This window comes from Piliocolobus tephrosceles, chromosome 2 (assembly GCF_002776525.5).
Source record: "Piliocolobus tephrosceles isolate RC106 chromosome 2, ASM277652v3, whole genome shotgun sequence".
In the NCBI taxonomy this organism is placed as follows: Eukaryota; Metazoa; Chordata; class Mammalia; order Primates; family Cercopithecidae; genus Piliocolobus; species Piliocolobus tephrosceles.
Genome location: NC_045435.1, coordinates 54,428,883 through 54,445,685, shown reverse-complemented (window position 1 = coordinate 54,445,685; position 16,803 = coordinate 54,428,883). Strand labels below are relative to the sequence as shown.

Here is a 16,803-nt window from a genome sequence, read left to right as displayed (position 1 = left end):
CATAACAAGGTCAAAAATGAAGTAATTTGATGCCATTTCTAATTTTTCCAGGACCCATGGTGATAAAGAATTACAACTGTCTTACTATATCTGGCACCTTAGGAGGCATAAATGAAGCTAACATTATTTCTAATGAAAGACAGTTTTCAAAGGATGTCTGCAAAAATCACATGTTCTTTTATTTTGGTACTATATGTAAGAATTATCTTCTGGGAAAGTCACCCAGGTAAAATCATGTGCTTCTTCTTTAAGGGGGAAAAAATAATGTTTGGTCAATACCATTTGCTTCCCATGGAAAAAAAGTTAAATAATTGTATGGGAGTGTCTAGAGAGTCTTGACTCCATAACAACTATTTTATAGAGAAGTTCTCTTAAATCGAAGATCGAACCAGGCAATGTTTAGTTTATGATTCTATTTCAAAAATTTTTACTACTTTTTTATTTTACCTGCCCTGCAAAGTGAGGGTGTTATAAGTTAACTAAGTAATGTAACACAGATTTTATATTTAAAAGATCTGGGAAAAGAGAGTAATAAGAAGTTTTTTCACTCTCTTCTCTCTTAGTTTGAGCACCAATCTCAGATTTCAGGAAAGTGTGTGGATAGCGAAGAGGAGAAGAGATTAAAGTGTACTTTGTTTCCCTGAAGGTCTCAGAGCTCCTTTGGAAGAAAAGTAGCTTAGATAGCCTAACATTTTGAGACAAGTAACATGGAAGGCAACTGATGTAAGGTTTATTGTAAAATAAACTCCTTGGTATTAATGTCAAAATAGGATAGATGTGTGGTCTACGATATTTGCTATTTAGTATGTTCTTCTGCCTTGTGGAAAGAAAGGCCGAATCCGTATCTTGTCTGGTTTCCAGCAGATGGCCATAGGTCAATTACTGCTCACCTGAATTACAAATTTTTTGAAGTAATTCTTTTTCACTGATGTTATTTAGGGAATAAGTGGTTCGTTTGACAATTAGAACAAAAATGTACTTAAAGAGGGTTTGTAAATTTTAAAAAAATTGAGACTCTATAACCTAAATATAGAATATACTTAATGAATATATCCAAAAGTAATTTTAATCTTCACAGCAGTGAAACGGTCCAGCGTTAATTTTAGGTTTTTAAATTAGACAAAGAGTTATAGCCAAAGAGTACTGAAGAAATTGCTTAATATCAGCTTTTCCTTTAAGATTGGTGTAGGTTTAACAAATTTAAGTTAGCATATAAGAGACAAAAATTAAAGAATAATTTTCAAAGTATATACACATTATCTTAAAATATCAACTGAATTGAGAGAAACTATGTTCTTTTTAATAGTTTTCCAAATGACAACTTCGGGAGATGTTGGAATAAGACAATGTATGACAGGCACAACTCTTCCAGAATAACTTCCATCTAGAGACCTGTGTTGATCAAACCCCCATACTTTTCAGTTTTTGTAACCTAAAAGTTTAATAATTTTTTTGAAGAGAAGGAAGTGGAAAGGTTCTTGTACAAATATTTACGAGATTTTTTTAGAATTTCCCCTCCAACTGAACTGATACTGATGTTGAAAGCAAATTTATGCATTTTAGAAATTTTTTGTTGTTTTGTTTCTCAGCTAGGGCCTCACTATGTTTCCCAGGTTAGTCTGGGAATTCCTGGGCTCAAGTGATCCTCCTGCATTGCCTCAGCCTCCCAAGTAGCTGGGATTACAGGCACACCATTATGCCCATCTCACGGTTTTTATTTTATTTTTTCATCTTTAAAGAGAAGTCACAGTAGAACTTCACAAATTATCTGAAGAAAAAAAATCAGTATAATTTTTGGCATCCTTTTCAAATTTGACTTTAAAAAGCTGGTTAGTAGCATTCTGAAATAAATTCTTTCCTTCTCTAGATTTTTTGAAAAATATTATATTAACTGCTAGGACTCAGAACATTATACTCCAATATATGGTGTCTTGGCATGCAGAGTACTTTGAACTGAAGGGTATTGGAAGGGCCTCAGAAGGAAGGCGCCTCTGACCTTCTCTCACTCTCCTTTCTCCAGCTCTCCTCTCTCCCAAGGCGACTCATAGAAATTAGAATTCTTTCCCTCGCAGCAAGCCATAAAACCTAAAAGGGTCATTCTGACCTACCTCCCCTGAAAATAGGTCAGAATACCCTTTTCTGATAGTTGTTCTTCCCTATATGGGGGGAAGGTATGCTAGACAGAAAGGTTGAGAAGAATGTGAAGAGACAGGCGTTGCTAAATTCTCTTCAGTTTATTATCATTAGGTCATACTCTTTTCGTCGAATCACATTTCTCCACAACTATTCACTACTTTCTTCAGACTTAGTATACAAATGCAAAATTTTCTCTGGATTTGGGACTGCATTTCTGAAGGCTCCCACATCATTAAAACTTTGTTAAATAAACATATTATGCATTTTTCTTGTTCATCTGTGTTTTGTTATAGTGGTGTCAGCTGTGACTCTTGCAATGGGTGAGAAAAAGACATTACGTTTTGCCCTACATAATAAGCGAACTAAATATTATCAGCTGGATTTTGTCACTGTAATTCTATAAATGGACAAATGGTTATCAGCTAACCATGGTTATCTACTCAAATTTGGGAAAACTTATCTCTTCTAATTTCCACTACTGTGATAGGAGCAATTAATATTTAGATACTTTTTTTATTGGTGTTGTTATATTGCAGGATATGAGGGGAAAATAAAGTTCAAATGTATTTATATGCTATACATAAAGGATGTTTTCATTAATTGTGCATTCATATATATTTATAAATAATAACTAATAATAGTAAATAATAATAGGGCATTGGGGGTTAGAAAAGAATGTGATAACCATGGAGCGATCTCCAAGTAATTTTTTCATAAATAATATCACCTGAAATAAGAGGAATGCTTTGTGTTAAAACCTGAGGCTCTGTGAATGTTTATTGATGATGACAGCATTTCTTATAATTTAGTAATTTGCTTTGTAAATTATGTCCTTTAAAGTATTCTATGAACCAAAAATATCAGCTATGTATTGTATCACTATTTTTAAAAGTTTTTCCACTTGTTTTCCTTTGTGTTATCATTTTCCCAGGGGCAGAAACTATGACAAATTATCCAATTCCATAAAACCCAAGCTAGTCCACCATCCTCTATTCAATTGAAGGCACAATTCATCTATAAAGTGTTCTCATTGTATGTTTCATGTGGAGAAAGAAACCAATGTCATAAACGTGCTGCAGTTATTTTCCATTTCTTGTTTCTGGAGCAATAAAAAAAGAAAGAGAGTTAAACATTTATTTACTTGTCAAACTGGACAAAATTCTTCAAAAAGAAAAATTATGTACTACCTTAACCACTTTAGCAATTTGAACTATCTAAGAGGAAAAATTTTAAATAAGATGGATTCCTTGTTAACTACTTTAATTTTTATTCAGTGGGTAACACTTTTCTTCCCTCTAGACATTTACCTCTCTCAAAATTAAGGAGTTATTTTAAAACCACTTCACTGTGTTTTTTGAAACCTAGTTTCTCTAGGAGACTGTCTATTCTGTACTTAAAATATACAAATACTGTGTATGGTTGGAGGTATTGAAAGGAAGAGTATATGCTGTTTAAGTGCTTTTTAGTAAGTTCATGTTAAACCTTTAAGATGCCTTTACAATGAACATGTAAATGGATAATTCACTCGATAAGCCAGAAAAAGAAAAGAATTATCTTTTGTTACATTTAGAAGGTATAACATGTTCATTAAAAACAAAATCTACTAATCACACATTATTTGGAGAATAATGTACTGATTTTATGTTTTTTTTGAGACGGAGGCTCGTTCTGTTGCCCAGGCTGGAGTGCAGTGGCACGATCTCGGTTCACTGCAACCTCCGCCTCCCAGGTTCAAGCAATTCTCCTGCTTCAGCCTCCCAAGTAGCTGGGATTACAGGCGCTTGCCATCATGCTCAGTCAATTTTTTGTATTTTTAGTAGAGGTGGGGGTTTCATCATGTTGGCCAGGCTGGTCTCGAATTCCTGACCTCAGATGATCTGCCTGCCTCGGCCTCCCAAAGTGCTGGGATTACAGGCATGAGCCACCGTGCCTGCCTATGTACTGATTTTATAGGCAGAACAAAGAACAGGCACATTGTCTCCCTTTAAAGTATTTCGTTTTATGATGTGGAGAATAACTACATGAAAAGAAAAAAGAAAATTTGGACATGGGGTACGGTATCTTTCATAGCTAACAATAGTGATGAGACTTTACAAAAAGGATTCTTCCACTTTAATGAGGCTCCTCGTCGTGCATATAGGAGATATCCTTTTTCTGTACAGAACTTGCATTTTGAGATATTTGAGCATTCTATAGAATGTGGGCTACTGTTGTTATTAAATGTCTGGCTTTATTAATGAGATCATTTATTACTCGTTGCCTGTGCCACCTGCAAACCCATCTGTAACTAGGTTCAATATTGTTCTGATTAATTTTTCTTGACTATTCTCCTTTTCTTCTTTCTTTTTCCTGTTTAAACATGGAATGTGTGGAGCCATAGTTGTGGGAGTATCTGAATTCTAAATCAACATTTTCCAAAACATCATTTCCAAATTGACTTCAAGGTTGAATTGGCCATTGGCTGTTTTTTTGTTTTGTTTTGTTTTGTGAATGTAGAATTTTAAATGCAAAACATCATGTGACAATTTTCTTCTTTGAGGCCAAAAAAACCAAATCACTAAAATTTTCACAACAATAACATCAGTCTTCTATGTCAGGAGTAGGGAAACTATGGTCTGTGAACCAAATCAAGATCATCAAGATCACAGCCTACTTCTGTTTTAATAATCTGTGATGTACCAATATTTTTTATATTTTATAGGGTTTTTTTTTAAAAAAATAAAAGAGAAGAATATGTAATGGAGACCTTATGGCCCACAGAACCTTAAATACTCACTATCTGGCTCCTTTAGAAAAGTCTGGTAGACACCTGCTGTACTATGAAAGTATTTATACATACAAGCATACAAAGTGTTCCTCTTGTAACTCTAATTTCCAGCTCTTACATTTTTGCCTTGGGCTTGCAATCTATTAGTTCTCTCTTGTTTTCTAGCCCTCCCTTTTGAGTTCTTATACATAATCATGTTCTTCTACAGTATAAATTAAGAGGTCTCTAAAATGACATGTGCCATGGGCACAATAGAGGAGCATGTTGGTGCTTGTGTATGTAATCAAGTGAATTTAAATGAGATTAATACCTGCCCTTCATTTTTCACTTTTCTATATTTGTTAACATAATGATCTTTGTGATTTATTTCATTCATTCTAACCCGTAAGTATTAATAAACTCTGTGTACAGTAAATAAGATACAGCTCCTGCTCTTATGTGTTTACAGTTTGATGAAGAATACAGAAAGTTAAGTAGGCATTACAATACACTCTCGTAACTACTACATACTACTATACAACTATGTAGGTCAGAGTAGGGAAACAAAATCAAAGAGTATTATGGAAGGCATTTAGAAGAATTGCATTTTGCGTTCAGCTGGCTATTAATATGCAAATTTCTAGCTTCATGGAGCTTTACATAGAAACATTGCAATTATTAGTATCCCAATATTTTCAAGAAAAATTAAATAACTTTCTAACAGTTGTAGCCTGTTACTGCTTAGAAAATGAAAAAGAAAAAAAAGATGATGGCAGAACATGTATTTTCATGACAGCAAATCTTTAGACCTTTTGAGAAATCCCTTTAACTGGAAAACAATTGTTCCATTTTAAAGTAAAGCTCACTGGCAGTGTCATTTTGAACTTCAAAGCAATGTCAGTTTCATCTCTTAGGGAGTAAATGGTCAGTCTTGCAGGTGTTGTCAGCAGTAACAAGACATTTCAAACTGGGGACCCTGGAAAACAAAAAGTGGAATTTTATTTTATTTTTTCAATAGGTACAACTTCATTAACTTTAAAATTAAAGGTAAACATTTGATCTTAGTTTGCTTACTGTAGCTGTCCAATTCAGTAGCCATTAGTCACAGAGAGCCACTTGATGTAAATCAATTTAAATTTAATTTAATTTAAAACTCAATTTCTTAATCACAGAAGCCATATTTCAAATGCTCGGTAGCTGGATGTGGCTAGTGGCTACTATATTGAACAATGAAGATAAAGGAACTTTCCAACATCACAGAAAGTTCTATTAGAAAGCACTGACTGTTCCATTGATCACAGGAAAGTCACATCTATTAAGTTCCCCAAATAACAGTTGTTTGTCATATACCCATTCAGACAACTTCTTTTTGTAATTGCACTTCAAAGAATAAATTTTTGAACTTGAGTTATTGCTTTAGCTAGATATAAACTCTTCCAAAGTTTTCTTCTTCAAGTCAGATCTATACCTTGCAAAGCCCTTGTAACCCTGTTTACTTCTCATTATGTATTCAGACTTTAAAGGTCTTTAGGAAGCTAATGTAAGTATAGAAAAGTGCACGTAGTTCAATAAATAATCTCAAAATGAACATTCTCATGTAACCCTCACCAAAGTCCATAAATAGAACATCACTTACTATCATTTTACTTACTGAGTAACTTTTTAAAGAGATTTTAAGTTCTTACCATTTAACTGTAATTAAATTAAAAGTTTCATAGAGTAAATTTGGGTTATTCATGAAATACCCAATTTATAAATTATCAATTTTCACTTTTCTTATTTTTCTCTTTCACAATGCTAATAATTTTAGCCTATTTTTTAATTACAGTAATTCCCTCCTTCCCCTATCCATAGTTTTGTCATGTGGATAGAGTCAAGGAGGAAATAGTCAAAGGCCAAATAATCAAAATTGAAGTAACTATATGCTGTCGTTTGGTGGTTTCACTGTCACTTTTTATTGGCATCCAATATGCTGAAAATCTGAATCACACATCTACTAAATGATGTGGCCATCCATATATTTTCTTTATTTCAATTCTACATCTTTGCTATTTAGGAATGCAAAATTTGATCGATATAACTTTCAATTGTGTCATAGTAAAACATATAAAAGCTATATTGTGTGTGATATTTTAAAAGTACATTTCATAGAGTTGACACCTATGACTTAAAGGTTAAAATATCTCTCTCCACTTACTCAATTACATACATGTTCTACAGTTATAGTTTTGGACTTAGCAAGTCCTCACTTAACAAGGTATTAAAGATATGTCACATAGACGACCTCGTGCAAATTCATTTAGCTTTTTCATGCATCAGTTATGTGTTTTGTTTTGTGCCTTAGGAATGCCAAGCTTTTATGTACCTTGGGAAAATGAAATAATGAATATCTTTTTTTTTTTTTATAGGAAAAGCAGAATACTTTTATTTCCTAAGAAATCATATCTAAAATAAAATTTTACTCAGTAGTTTGAGGAGTAGGCCATCTTAATTATTAAGTGCTTAAAAGCAATGCTAGTATAATAATTTCAACTGAAAACTAATTCCAACTAATTTCCATAGGCATTCATCACAGTTTTACTTATTGTAACAAAGGAACCTTCAGTGAGGATTAATGGACTGTTAGGATGAGCTCTGAGATACTTGAACTCTCTAAAATTGTATCCTAAGCTGTGGGTGTGTATATATTTGAAATTCCCATACCTTTAGATTAATGTAGATTAATTTAATTATTTTTTTGATTTATCCTTTCTGTTCTATCCGTGCTACCACTGCCCTAATTTAGATTCTCCCTATCTTTTACACGAACTAGTCTGTAGGATCATGGCTTGACCCACAAAAGGCTGTCTCTTGTAAAGCCGTTACAGAGCTCCAGCAGCTGTTGAAAATAAAAAGTGGAGATAAACAGAAGCATTCGCTTTGAGATTTTGTCAGTTCTCTCCAGTGATTCAAGTCTGAATTTTTTCACAGGTGAACATGTTTCTCTCTTGTCTGCTCCAACTGGCCAAACTCATGACTTGCCACTCTTCACTTTAAACTCAGAGTGTTCTTGTCTTTGGAATATTCTTTCTTATCCCTTTTTAGGTAACTATTCATACTCTGTAATTTCACAAAGACATTCTCTTCTTGTCTCCAAAAATTCTTCACAGGCTGGATAGTTGCGTTAATATTTTGTTTGCCTCTCTAATACCTGGACACATAACTATCATTATAATTACCACAGTATGAGTGTAGCTTTAATGTGTGCGTGTGTGTGTGTGTGTGTGTGAGAGAGAGAGAGAGAGGTTTCACTTGACAGTGAACTTCTTGAGAGTAGGACCTATGTTACTGATTTTTCCATCCCTAGTATCAAGCACAAGGTCTGAGACACTAAAGGTGCTCGATAAATTCATGGCAAGTGAATAAATAAATGACTGAAGGAAGCATTTTTAGATCTGCTCATTTATTTAAAAGAATTCATTTCAATTCAAACTTGTTTTCACATACATACACATTAAAGGCCTGATAGTTCTATTAACATAATTTGATTACCTTGTTAACTTACTTGACACACTTTTTCGTGGTGCGAATGTGAAAATCTTACAAAAATATCAGGCTGGACTTGGTCACATCAGTATTTGAAGAGATCAGAAAGATCATTATTTTACAATTGAGGGGCCGGGCACGGTGGCTCAAGACTGTAATCCCAGCACTTTGGGAGGCCGAGACGGGCGGATCACGAGGTCAGGAGATCGAGACCATCCTGGCTAACACGGTGAAACCCCGTCTCTACTAAAAATACAAAAACTAGCTGGGCGAGGTGGCGGGCGCCTGTAGTCTCAGCTACTCGGGAGGCTGAGGCAGGAGAATGGCGTAAACCCGGGAGGCGGAGCTTGCAGTGAGCTGAGATCTGGCCACTGCACTCCGAGACTCTGTCTCAAAAAAAAAAAAAAAAAAAATACAATTGAGGAATCGGAGGATTAAATTCAGTGGGTAGGCAGGAAGAAGCATGACATGGCACCACCCAGGCTTAGTAGTTCTGTATTCCTTGGGCAAAGCTGTTTAACATACTTAATTCTCACTTTTTACATCTTTAAGATGAAATAATAATGCCCAGTTAATTTACAGAAAACCACTTTCACCATTTTGATTTTTTTTTTTTTTTTTTTTGTAACCTAACTTCCTCCAATGTATCTTTCTGATGTTTGAGAGAGGAAATGGGGAAGAAAAGGGAAGAAGGATGAAAGGAGGAGAAAATGAGAATGTAGACTACAAAAAAATTTTAAGATGTTAGTATTTCTTTGAAAATGCAAAAGATCCTGGATAGGCAAACAGTCTTGACAGAATGACCAAACTTGGAGGCGTCACACTACTTGACATCAAAATATTCCACAAAGTAAACAAGACAGCATGATACTGGCACAGAAACAGACACTTAGACCAATGAAACATGATAGAGAGCTCAAAAATAAATTCATGCATATACAGATAATTGATTTTTTATAAAGGTGCCAAGAATACATATTGGGAACAGGACAGTCTCTTTAATAAATGGTGCCAGGAAAATTGGATATCCACATGCAAACTGATGAAACTAGATCCCTACCTACCACCATATACAAAAATCAATTCTAAATGAATTAAGGACCTACATGAAAGACCTCAAACTATGAAACTAGAAGAAAGCATAAGGGAAACACTTCATGAAATTGAACTTGGCAAGGATTTTAAAAATAAGACCTCAAAGCACAGGCAACAAAAAGCAAAAATTAAAAATGAGATTACATCAAATTAAAAAGATTCTGCACAGCCAAAGAAACAATCAACAGAATGGAGACATAACCTACAAAATGGATGAAAGTATTTTCAAAGTATGCAATGACAAGGGGTTAAAATCCAGACTATATAAGGAACTCAAACAAATTAGTACCAAAAAATAATAATAACTTGATTAAAAATGGGCAAAAAACTGAAATAGGCAACTATCAAAACCAGACACACAAATAGCCAACAGATACATTTTAAAAAGCAAAATATCACTAATTATCAGGGAAATGCAAATCAAACCAGAGAAGATATCACCCCATACTTGTTAGAATGGTTATTATCAAAAGAACAAAAACATAACAAATACTAGCAAGAACGTGGAGAAAAGGAAACTCTTATGCACTGTTGGTGAGAATGTAAATTAGTACAGCCGTTATAGAAAACAACATAAAGATTTTTAAGAAAAATAGAACTGTCATATGATCCAGCAATCTCAGTACTGGGTATATGTTCAAAGGAAATGAAATCAGTATGTCAAAGAGATATCTGCACTTCATATTTATTGCAGCACTATTTACAATATCCAAGATATGGATCAATGTAAATGCTCATCTACAGATGAATGAATAAAGAAAATGTGATATATATATATGTAGAGAGAGACAGATAGATATAGATATATCAGACACACACACACACACAATTGAATGCTACTCAGCCATAAAACAGAAAGTGATCTCTCTCTGTCTCCTCCCTCTGTCTCTCTCTCTCTGTGTCACACACATACACACATAATGGAATGCTATTCAGGCATAAAACAGAATGAAATTCTGTAATTTGCAACAACATGGATACACCTGGAGAACATTACGTTAAGTGAAATAAGTCAGGTATAGAAAGACAAATACTGCATGATGTCAGTCATATGTAGTCATATGAACAAAAACGTTTATTTCATAGAAATAGAGAGTACAATACTGGTTACCAGAGGCTGAGGTGAGTAGATGGGAGGGAGGACCTGAAGAGGTTGGTCAATTGCACAAAATTAGGGTTGAACAAAAAGAATAAGTGCTGATGTTTAATTACAGTGTAGGGTGACTATAGCAAATAGCAATGTAATGTATATTTCAAGGTAGCTAGAAGAGAAGATTTTTAACGTTATCACCACAAAGGAATGATGAATGTTTAAAGTGATGGATTTGGTGACTATACTGATTTGGTCATTATACAATGTATATATTCACTGAAACATAATACTATAGCTCAGAAACATGTCTAATAATTATGTGCCAGTTATAAATAAAACACAAATTTTTAAAAAGCTAAGAAAAGACTACAAAAATTTGCAAAAATCATATAATATTACATTTATAGTTTTCTATTCCCTGATTTTCACTTTTTAAGTGTGACATTTAGTTATTGCATAGTATTCCTTCACATGGATGCACCATATTTATTTAATAGCTTTTCCATTTTTGTTCAGCAAAAGTTTCTGCTTTCACACAACTACATGTCATGTGGCCTTCAGCATGAATCACTTTCTGTATTGGGAATCATTTCTTAACTGCCAATTCCCCAGAATGAAAAGTTTCTGAGACATATCTCGAAGACTCTGTATCTATCTGTATTGGCTTCAACAATGTATTGACTACCCGTTCACCAACATAGGAACAATTATTGCATTTTAGAATAGACATCTTTAATGACAATGGAAACTATCTTACCCCTCTTTATACACTAGTTGGACCTTCTTCTTATACTCATGGGAATTTTTGAGAACTTGAGCATATATTGTTTCCCTCTTGAAGGGGGTCCTGTCAACTCTGGTGGCATTTCTGATATCTGAGAGGGAAACAGCTGTAATTGAAACAATAAAGCTAGTGGCTGAGGCAGATGCTCTTTGGAAATGCCTCATCTTCTTTTAGAACTCGAGTTGTGACAAGCAGGTACAGCAGACAAGTTTATGTTTATGTGTAAAGTGGTATGTGATTATCTTTCCCATACACTCAAAGTCTTATTTATTTCGACTACATTATACAGATGCTGCTATCTGCAGGGTATGGAGAATATGCTAAGTAATATGTCAACCTCGACACCTCAATAGATAGAACTTATTTGCTCATCATGTTAACATATTGGGCCACATTTTTCCAGAGTGTGAATTACTCCCACGCAGGAAATTTCCACCTGAGAAGCATCATTAACTCTTTCGTGGTACCAGCAATCTGGTTATCAAATTGCCTCTTTACTGAACTAAAATTCTACATTCAGAAAGGTAAGGAAGAGATGTGTATTCCTTCTCCTTATTTTTGTGTAGGACTATTTCAGTAAAGAATGGCTAAGGGTGTGAATTCTAAGGAAGGATTCCTGGATTCAAATCCTTTTTCCACAAAGTATATAACTCCTCTATTTTTCAGTTTCCTCAGAGGTAAATAATACCTACCACATAGGTTTATTGTGAGAATTAAATAAATGTATACATATTAAGTACTTAGATAGAACTTTAATACTAAATGTAAGCACTCAATATGTGTTAGCCGTTATATTATATTGTTACATGTGCTATTATTGTCACTATTATTTTAATAATCTTCAAGAAAAATTGCACGTCCTACTTCCATGTTGTTGAGACCCGAGTGTCCATGTAACATCTGGTACTCTCTGAGACAGTAAATAACTCTGGGAAAATAGTTAGTGGACAAAAATTAAAGTCATTGTCCATTTAAAAAAATTAAAAGTGAGTTGTACAGATAATCACAGTTCACATAATTGTTATTGTGTCCTTCAATATGAACTCTTAGGAACATAAAGATTTAGGTCTCCATGTCCTGAGGTAGTAAATTGTTCCGGAAGAAAATAGCTACATTGATAGGTTCTGGTTTGCTTATTGGCATTCGGTTTGTGGGTCCAACAGCGGCACAAAGATTTCGAAAATCTGTATTCAAGACCAGCTGTGCCTCTTAGTAGGATGACCTTGGACTGCTCAGTGTCTCTGTTTTTCAGATCTTTATCAATTTTTGTAGGACTTGGTAGTCTCTGAGATGTCTATGAGAGCTAACATCTTACAATTAAGTCCGCCAAGGACATTCTTCTTATACTTTAAAGAATGAGTTCTCCTTTCAGTTCCTCAAGTAGACAAACCTTTATGGTATAATAAATTGACAGTAAAGTTATTCTGATTATACTTGCCATTGCAGAAATAATCCAATGATGTGTTTCAGGTAAGGTATAAATTGTCTGGATAAGACCCCACACCCGACTAAGTTAGATTAAGTTTCTGATATAATAAGCTAATAAACAAAATTATATCAAAAGTGAGCTGGTCACACAGAGAATTGGCAGCTGCAGCCAATACCAGAATAGCTTTGATTGGTCACCTGTTTCTAAAGGGATTACTCAGTAGTGCCATTGTCTGAGCAAAGCAGTTCTCTCCAGCTTTGAGAAACTCACTTCTTTGTAGAGTCAAACTCTTTTAAATTTAGTGTGTACCTTTCTGTGACTTCATAATGTTTGGCACTACCTTAGTCAGTTTGGGCTGCCATAACAGAATACTAAAGACTGGGAGGCTTTAACAACACAATTTATTTTTCACAGTTTTGGCAGCTGAAAGCCCAAGATCAAGGGGCCATCTTGGTCATGTTCTTGGTAAAGATCCCTTTCCTGTTTACAGAGTGTATCTTCGTATGGTAGAGAGAGGGAAAGGGGCAAGCTTTGTGTGTCTCTCCTTTAAAGGGTACTAATTCCATCATGAGGGCTCTACCCACATGACCTAATTACCTGCGGTGGGAGTCTTATTACATCAGGGGTTAGTTTTTTAACATATCAATGTGGGAGGTACACGCTCAGTCCATTGCAGGTACTTCATGAACACATGAACACAGTATCAACAGGTCGTATTTTCATCCAGGAGGAAAAGGCCAAACTGTTGCCCAGATGTCGCTGGTAAACAGTGCTTCCAGATTTGTAGTGTCCTGGTATGCCTATGTTTACCTTGTGAACCAAGACCTGCTGATCTAATGGCAGACCCTTGCATCTCCCCATTCACCACTGCTTATGAGGAAATACTAAAAGCTGTTTTATTTGTATCTGTACCTCTTGTTCAAGATAAAGCAGTATTTTGGTGGTCCATTGACACACTGATTACAGTGGAGCCATGTTTGACTGAGAAATTAGGATTTAAAGTCAGTAGTTATGGTGAAAACCATGTCTAGTAAAATTGCCCTTAGAAATCCATTAAGTTGGACATAAAGTGCATTGTAAATAGATTTGTGTATGCAATCTTATGCAGTAAAGTAGTATTTAAAAATAGTACAGTAGGCCAGGTGCGGTGGCTCATGCCTGTAATCCCAAAACTTTGGGAGGCCAAGGAGGGAGGATCACCTGAGGTCAGGAGTTTGAGCCAGCCTGGCCAACAAGGTGAAATCCATCTCCATTAAAAGTACAAAATTAGCTTGGTGTGGTGGTGCATGCCTGTGATCCTATCTATTTGGGAGGCTGAGGCAGGAGAATCACTTGAACCTGGGAGGCAGAGGTTGCAGCGAGCAGAGATCATGCCATTGCACTCCAGTATGGGCAACAAAAGTGAAACTCTGTCTCGAAAAATAAATAAATAAATAAATAAAATAAAAATAAATAAATAAAGATACTACAGTAGTGTCCTCATATTCTTGGAGGGATACATTCAGAGACCCCAAATGGATGCTGGAAACCATACATTTTACCAGACTGTACATATACTGTACCATGTTTTTGTTTTTGTTTTTTACCATGCATGCATACCTTATGATGAATTTCCAAATTAGGCACAGTCAGAGATTAACAACAACAATAATAAAGTAGAAAAATTAGAACAATCTACTGTAATACAAGTTGTGTGAATGTGGTCTCTCTCTGTTTCTCTCTTTCGCAAAATATCTTAATCTTTTTGAACTGCAGTTGACCCCAGGTAAGTGATGCCATGAAAAAGCAAAACCACAATAAGAATGGACTACCCATGCTGGGTGGTCATTTGTGGGTTCAAGTGCAGGTCAGAAAATGCTAGGGCCCGCCTCAGGCAGGTCGGGCTTTTCCGCTCCCCAGTTAGCAGCCCTTAACAGCAAAGCATTCTCCGCGTGGTCCCCACAGCCTTTGTGGGTCTACCATGGAGCTTTCCGTGGACACACACACTTCCCAGTGCCAGCAGGGCCAAATATTTAAACCACTGATTTGCTCTAACTCAATGATTGGTTATGCCCAGGCTGGGCAGGCTAGAGGGCTGCACTCCACCTTTGCCTGTCTTGGGTCCTTCTGCATGGAGGCTTTGTTCTGGGGCTGTCCCCAGCCTGCTCTTCTCGAGTATAAAACAGAAACCAAGGCTAAACAGCTCACACATCAGGCTCCAGCCAGCACAGATCCCAAAGATGCCTGGGGGAAAGTGGTGTCTGGACTCTGGGGGACGAAAGTGGAGGAGAGGTCAAGAAGGAGGCTTGGTGGGGTCATCTGGTTTGATCCGGTTTTATCCGGCTTTATCTGGTTCCATCCGGTTTGATCCAGCTTGATCCGGTTTGAACCGGTTTGATCTGGTTTCATCCGGTTTCATCCGGTTTGATCCGGTTTCATCCGGCCTGATCCGGTTTTATCCGGCTTTATCCGGTTCCATCCGGTTTGATTGGGCTTGATCTGGTTTGATCCGGTTTGATCCGGTTTTATCTGGCTTTATCCGGTTTTATCCGGCTTGATCCAGTTTGATCTGGCTTGATCCGGTTTCATCCGGTTTGATCCGGTTTGATCCGGTCTGGTCCGCTTTGATCTGGGTTGATCTGGACTGATCCGGTTTCATCCGGTTTGAACCCGGGATTCATCCGGTTCCATCATCCGGTTTCATCCGGTTTCATCCGGTTGTATCCGGTTCATCCGGTTCCATCCGGTTTTATCCGGATTCAACCGGTTCCATCATCCGGTTCCATCTGGTTTCATCCGGTTCCATCCAGTTTTATCCGGTTCGAACCGGTTTGATCTGGCCGGATCCGGTTTGAACCGGTTTGATCCGGCTCGTCTGGCCGGATCCGGTTTGAACCGGTTTGATCCGGCTCGATCCGGATCCGGTTTGAACCGGTTTGATCCGGCTCGATCCAGTTTGAACCGGTTTGTTTCATCCGGTTTGATCCAGCTCGATCCGGTTTGAACCGGTTTCCGGCTCGATAAGGTTTGAACCGGCTTGAACCGGCTTGAACCGGTTTGATCCGGCTCCATCCGAACCGGCTCGATCCGGTTTCATCCGGTTTGATCTGGCTCGATCCGGTTTCATCCGGTTTGAGCCGGTTCGATCCGGTTTCATCCGGTTTGATCCGGTTTCAACCGGCTTGGTCCGGTTTGAACCGGTTTGATCCGGGTCGATCTGGTTTGAGCCGGTTTGATCCGGCTTGAACCGGTTTGATCCGGTTCTATCCGGCTCGATCCGGCTTGATCCGGTTTGATCCGGTTCGATCCGGCTCGATCCGGTTTGAACCGGTTTGATGCGCCGGTTTGATCCGGCTTGATCCGGCTCGATCCGGCTTGATCCGGTTCGATCCGGCTCGATCCGGTTTGATCCGGTTTCCTCCGGTTTGAACCGGCTTGAACCAGTTTGATCCAGTTTCAACCGGCTTGATCCGGTTTCATCCAGTTTGAACCGGTTTGATCCGGCTCGATCCGGTTTGAACCGGCTTGAACTGGTTTGATCCGGTTTCATCCGGCTTGAACCGGCTTGAACAGGCTTGAACCGGCTTGAACCGGTTTGATCCGGCTTCAAACCGGCTTGATCCAGTTTCAACCGGCTTGATCCGGTTTCATCCAGTTTGAACCGGTTTGATCCGGCTCGATCCGGTTTGAACCGGCTTGAACTGGTTTGATCCGGTTTCAACCGGCTTGAACCGGTTTGAACCGGTTTGATCCGGTTTCATCCGGTTTGAACCGGTTTGATCCGGCTCGATCCGGTTTGAACCGGCTTCAACCGGCTTGAACTGGTTTGATCCGGTTCCATCCGGTTTGATCCGGTTCCATCCGGTTTGAACCGGTTCGATCCGGTTCCATCCGGTTTCATCCGGTTTGATCCGGTTCCATCCGGTTTGAACCGGTTCGATCCGGTTCCATCCGGTCTCATCCGGTTCCATCCGGTTTGAACCGGTTCGATCCGGTTCCATCCGGTTTGATCCGGT

General features: G+C 37.4%; 1 long non-coding RNA gene across 1 annotated transcript in view; it reads right to left on the bottom strand.

Annotated features, from left to right (window-relative positions):
* Nucleotides 1–2,881: 2,881 nt before the first annotated feature.
* LOC111546903 overlaps nt 2,882–16,803 on the bottom strand; it is a 172,666-nt gene continuing 158,744 nt past the window's right edge. Inside the window, exons 3-4 of the long non-coding RNA XR_002732966.2 lie at nt 5,749–5,858; nt 2,882–3,235 (exon numbers count right to left, since the gene is read on the bottom strand). This is a non-coding gene — a long non-coding RNA (uncharacterized LOC111546903). The remainder of the gene's footprint in view (nt 3,236–5,748; nt 5,859–16,803) is intronic.